At 37.1% G+C, this 6,653-nt stretch overlaps 1 pseudogene; it reads left to right on the top strand.

Annotated features, from left to right (window-relative positions):
* Window positions 1-327: 327 nt before the first annotated feature.
* LOC105979424 lies at window positions 328-6,237 on the top strand (annotated as a pseudogene).
* Window positions 6,238-6,653: the final 416 nt, after the last annotated feature.

Genomic DNA, 6,653 nt, shown 5'->3' with positions numbered 1-6,653 from the left:
GGGCAAAGGGAATAGCACCCCTGAGTGCCATGAGTGGACAGATGCTGTGTGGTGGTCCAGATGCAGCTGTGGGGGACTCAGCAGGACAGCCATCCAGCTCCTGGTGTGGCAACCAGTGGTGACCATGGTGGCCTGCAGAAGCAGCATGGCCGGCACAGGTCAGGAAAACCCTGGGATCAGATCACAAATCTCCAGTGCTCTGGGGTGAGGGATATGTGGTGGAGGGTCGCCTCCCAGACAAAGGAAGCACTCCAGGTTGCCTTAGGGGTTTTTTCATTTACCAGAATCCTCCCACTCATTTTCCTGGCACCGGGCTCACTGATCACCATGGAGCTCCCAGTATGGGCTGCTTACAGGGGCCTTAGAATAACGTTTATTCTCTCACAATCTGTAGGCTCAAAGTCCAAAAGCAAAGTGTCAGCTGACATCTTTGAAGCCTTTAGCTTCTCCCTTCCAGCTTCTAGTATCCCTGGTGTTCCTTGCTTTGTTGGCCATGCAATTTGAATCTCTACTTCTGTATTCACTCGATCATATTCCCTCTATGTTCATGTCTCTTCTTTTTTATCATAACACCAGTCCTGTTGGATTATGGCCTATCAAACTCCAGTTTGATCTCATGCTAACTTAATTAATTAATTGTATTTGCATAAATATTTCCAAATGAAGTCACACGAATAGGTATGATGAGCTAGGACTTGAGTATATCTTTTTGGAAACACAATTCAACCCATAAAAATAACATTCTTGTAGAGAATTTGAACACTGAAAATTCTATGTATAGATATTGAATAAGAGAGATAAAGCACCATTTTTATTTTGGAAGAAAAATCTTTATACATTGAAATCAGAAGCAGAAATAAATCATCTTCCTACATAAAAAGTCCAAACTAAAATACATGTTTAAAGCTTATTACTTTATAAAGCTAAAATGGACCATTCTACTTATAATTACTACCTTCCATTATCATATGTAATTTTTAAAATATATAAGCCAAACCAAAAATTGAACCCATTGCCACCAAGTAGACTTTGACTCATGGTGAAACTATGTTACAAAGTAGAATTACTTCTTGGGTGTAATCTTCACAGAAACAGATTGCTGGCCTTTCTTCCACAGAGCCTCAAATCAGCAGTCAGTTGGAAACTGAAAATAAAATTCATAAATGTGAATGTATAATAAATGACACTTTATTTTCTACAAACCATAATTAATATGAATTTGCATCAGGGAAATTCAACCTTAGTCATTAATGACCACTCCCTTAGTGGGAAGAAAGAAGAAAAAATACAATATCAATGTTTATATATTAGGTTACAACTATACTTTACATTTTACACAGTACTATGCATATCTGAAAATAAACCAGTATTTTCCACAGCAATCATCCCAAAGAAATAAAAAGAATTGTTTTACCTTTGACTCTTTATAAATTCTCTCATGTTATAGGTGGCCTATCCAATTATTTTGAAAAGGTAATTGGATATGCCGGAATAAAAGGTATTTTCCCTAGCTTTTTCTTATATTAAAAAAAACGTCACCTTACATTAAATCACTTCAAAGCCCCTTCTTTTATCCTACTCCTATTCATTTAATTTTGAAAAGCAGATTGTGAGAAGGTGCATTATCCTGATCCAATTCCCAATTAGGGGAAGTTTAAAATGTTTGTAGAGGCTAAATAATAAAATTGATTTAAAAAGTAAAAAAGAGGCAAAAATATTTTATTCAGATTGGTAATTATTCCTGGAGGTATGCATTCTGAATTATAAGCATGAAGTGACATTTTAATAATTATTTTAAAGATCTTCTTACAATACAGCATGGTAAATTATTATGTATAAAAAATAATATGTATAAATATAGATCTACATATGAAATAAGCCATCACTGGAGTAAAGAAGGCTTATTTAACAGATTTGTTTATGGAAATGTGCCTACAAGAATCAGTTAGGGCTTCAAATCCCCTACTCTGCCCCAACAGAAGCCTGGAGGCAGATTTTGGTGTGTTTTTTTGGGAAGCTGAAACAGCTCAAGGAGCACTGAAGGCTGTAGTACTACACTGAAAATCATGTAGGTGGACGTGGTCACACTGAAAAATGAGTTATGGTCCTTCTCTCCAATTACCTCCCTCTACCTGGCTCTTAAAAGCTAGAAATTAGGCCTTAATCATCCAGAAACAAGTTGAAAGGTTTCATTCTAGTTAGTTTTTAATACTGACCAGAGGGAAAGAATTCCCTAGACTTGCACTGTCCATTACAGCAGCCACTAGGCACATATAGCTTTCGGCATTAAAATTTCAGATGAATGAGATTAGAAATTCAGTTTGTCAGTTGAGCTAGCCCCATTTCCAGTGATTAATAGACACAGGTAGCTTGTGGCTATGATATTGAACAGGGTAGATATAAAATATGCCCAGATTGTTGTGAAAGGCTGTATAAACACACAATGGAATGTTATGGAATATTAAAGGATAGCGATGAATCTGCAAAATGCTTCATAATGTCACTTGGAGTGACTTATCTGTCACCTAGAGTGACTTATCTGATGAGTGAAGTAAGTCAATCAAAAAAGGACAAATATTGTATGAGACCCACTATTATAAATGGTTTCACACTAACGGTCATTCTTTGATGGTTACTATTGGTGGGAGGGAGAGGAACGGAGAGGAAATCACTAACTAGAGAGGACACACATACTAACTTGGATGAACTGGAAGGCAAAAAATAAAATAAAACAAAGGCATGTTTCCCATCATTGGCCTAAACAGATGCCCCAGCAGGGAACACTCAAAATGTGTTCCACTCTATAATGTGTGCAAGCAATGAAAGACCACCAAATACCTAACACATCCATTAATATACTATTGATGCTATTGTTAGTTGCCATGAAGTTGGTTTCAACTGCCCAATTCTGTGCCATCCTCACAACTGTTGTTCTGTTTGACCCCATTGTTCCAGCCACTGTGCCAATCCATCTTGAGGGTCTTCCTCCTTTTCTCTGACCCTTTATTTTACCAAGCATGATGCCCTTCTCCAGGGATTGGTCCTTCCTGGTAACATTTCCAAAGTGTGTGAAAGAAAGTCTTGTCATCCTTGCTTCTAAGGAGCATTCTGGCTATACTTCTTCCATAGTACATTTGTTTGTTTTGGTAATCCATAGCATGTTCGATATTCTTCCCCAACAATATAATTCACAGGCACCAATTCTTCCGCAGTCTTCTTTATTCATTGTCCAGCTTTCACATACATATGAGGTAATTGAAAATACCATGGCTGGGTCAAGTTTACCCTAATCCTCAAGGTAACATCATTGTTTTTTGATACTTTAAAGAAGTCTTTTGTCACACATGTACCCAGTGTAATACATCATTTGATTTCTTGATTTCTGCTTCTATAGGCTTTGATTTTGAATCTATGTAAAATAAAATCATTGACAATTTCAAGTTTTTGATGTTGTCTATTGGTCCAGTTATTATTTTTGTTTTATGTTGAGGTAAATGCTTCATGTCCTTTTTACTTTCAGCAAACAAGGTTATGTTAGCTGCATATTACAGATGGCTAATGTGCTTTTTGCCTATCCAAATTCCATATACTTCTTCATATAGTCCAGCTTCTTAGATTATGTGCTTAGAATACAGATTGAATAAATACTCTGAAAGGATGAAAACTTGATGAAAATCTTTTTTATTTTAAGCCATGCAGTATTCATTTTGTGTGTTGGAGAAAAAAGTTTAACAAGAGAACAATTAAGTATTTTAGATTTCCCATTCTTTACAATGTTATCCATGTGTGCAGTCACCATTTGTGTTGCTGACAAAGGTATTTGCAATCTGTAGGTCATTGGTCTTACAAGATTTTATATGCTTCATTTCTATCATCAGGTCCATGTTTTCCAACTATCAATCTTTCTGTTTCCAAATCAGACATTCCAATCACTAGTCATTGTCAATGCACCTTGATTGCTTATGTGATCAATTTTAGACTGCATAATTGGTAAAAATCTTCAATTTCTTCATCTTTGAAATTAGTGGTTAGTTATTAAATATGAATAATAGTAATAAAGTTTTCAATTTCTTCATCTTTGGCTTTAGTAGTTTGTGAGTAAATGTGAAGAATAGTTATATTATTATCCTATCATTAACAGCATTGTACTTCAGGATTGATCTTGAAATGTTCTTTTTTTACCATGAGTACAACACAACTCCTCCTCAATCTGCCATTCCCAGCATGTTCTTCTAATTTAAAATAGTCAATAGCCCTAATGTCTAGGATATCAATTTTTGTACTCAGTATATGAAGACTCTGCAAGGTTTACTCCATCTATCTCTTTCAGGTCAACTCTACTTTAAGGGAGCAGTTCTTCACTAATAGTTCAGCATTACATGAGACAATGTTTCCCTGCTATTCATAAGGTTTTAATTGGCCAGTTTGTTTGTTTCTAAGAACCAAGTCCTTCCTGTTCTGTAGTAGTTTGGAAGATCTGCTGAAATCTGTCACCGTGAATGACCCTACTTGTATTTGAAATATGAGTAGAACAGCTTCTCACATTGTAGCAGTGGCAAGTCACCAAAACAGGACAAACTGACAGCACTCATCTATTAATATGAAAGGTAGAAAACAAAATTAACTTAGTGAAAGCAAACTGGAAGAAGCATTGATTATAGGGTGAGAAGAAACTATATAATAATATCATCTGAAAAATAAAATTAGTTAATGCCTCTATGACATAATATTGTTGGTTGCCATGCAGGTAACTACTACTTGTGACAACCTTACAAATAACAGAATGAAACATTGCTCAGTCCTGTGCTATCATCATAATTTTTGCTGTGTTCTGATTATTGTTTTAATCTATCTCCTTGAGACTGAAAGAAAATTCAGAATACCCCGGACAATGACTAAGGATAAACCAAACTTTTCTATTTACTTCTATAATGCTTTCAAAATCACATAGGTATAAGTCACTCAATGCTTTGGCAATGCTTTCAAACTACATACTGTAAAATCTAGAACATCTTTTAAGGGAAAACCTATCAAAGAAGGTGAGCTCAGATACTTTCACCCAAAAAGGGATAAAAATGTGTCAGAGGTAGAAAATTTATACAATCAAGAAAAACATGGCCATCTTGTCAAGTTTGAACATTCACGGGTTTCACTGTGTATGTAAGCCCTTACAATATGAACTTAAAGACTGAAGTATATCTACTTTTGTGTGGCTCTCTGACCATTAATTATAGCTAATTAGAAACCTGTAAGTTATTAGAAAGTTATTTAAAAGTGTATACCTCTAAGAATAGAAAGATACTCAGGTATGGAACTGAACTCACCTCTGCACTAGAAATAGCACTCATTTAAAATCAAAACAAAATCCAAAAGATTAGGAAAGGAGGAGCAATGGAAATAGGAAACTAGGAAGAAGGAGGATAAAATCATAGTGGGATTGAAAAGAAGGAGTTAAATCAGAATGTGTATGAATTGTTGAATGTAAAACTGTGATCTACTGTAAACTTTCAAATAATTCATAATATAAAGGTCTTTTTAATAAAATAAATAAATAAAATAAGAAGACAGTAGTATGTGAAGAATATGGTAAACAACTTTCACTGTTTCCAGTCAGCACCGAGTAATAAACATCGTCCGGGACAACAAGCACAAAACCAGGGGCAAGAGAAATCCCTACTACAAGAAGCAGAAGTATGAGCTGGGACACTCGGCCACCAACACAAGACTGGCCCCACCGCATCACCACAGTCCATGTGAGAGGAGGTAACAAGAAGTACAGGGCCCTAAGGCTGGATGTGGGCAACATCTCCTGGGGCTCCAAGTGTTGGACCCGCAGAACGAGGATCATCCATGTAGTCTACAACACGTCCAACATGTCCAACAACAAGACCCTGGTGAAGAACTGCATTGTGCTCGTTGACAGCACAAAGTACCACCGGTCATACAAACCCTACTGTGCACTGTCCTTGGGCTAAAAGAAGGGAACTAAAGTGACTCCTGAAGAGGAAGAGGTAGTTAGAAAATAAAAAGCAATCAAAGAATATTCAGAAAAAAATAGGATGTAAGGTAAAAGAATGCAAAAATCAGCAGTCTTTTGGTGAAGAATTTCCAATAGGGCAAGCCTCTTATGTGTATCACTTGGAGGCTGGGCCAATGTGGCTGAGCAGATGACTAGGTGCTAGAAGGGAAGGAGATGGAGTTTACCTGAGCAAAGTCAAAGCTCGCAAAGGCCAATAAATCTTCCTATCCAATACGCACATGTAGTAAAGATGCTTATTGTAAAACCAAACCAAACAACCTTTAACTGGGTTTTCCATGAATGTTGTGATGAGAGAAAATGTAAGCTAGCCACTCATACTGATCCATATTGGCATGTTCCTTGTCCCAGCCCAAGTGTTCCCAGAGGAAAGCTTGACCTTGTCGCCAAGATTCCCCAAGAGTCATGGAGCCTTGGGTTCTGCCTCCCTGGAGTCCTATAACAATCTTCCATCTTGGGCTGTTAAGGTCTGGCCTACACTCCAGAAACCTGCACCCACTTTCTACCTGTGTCTCAAGGAGCTGATACTCCACCTCTGCTGCCCTCAGCACTGTTCTGAAAGCCATCAGCTGTCTCCTCTTGCACACTAGGTATTATTGGTAGCTGCTATTGCATC

This window comes from Echinops telfairi, unplaced genomic scaffold, assembly GCF_000313985.2.
Source record: "Echinops telfairi isolate 266 unplaced genomic scaffold, ASM31398v2 ScPeMD7_7469;HRSCAF=8507_0, whole genome shotgun sequence".
Classification (NCBI taxonomy): Eukaryota; Metazoa; Chordata; class Mammalia; order Afrosoricida; family Tenrecidae; genus Echinops; species Echinops telfairi.
The sequence above is the reverse complement of the archived record's forward strand: the minus strand, read 5'-3'. Positions and strand labels throughout refer to the sequence as shown.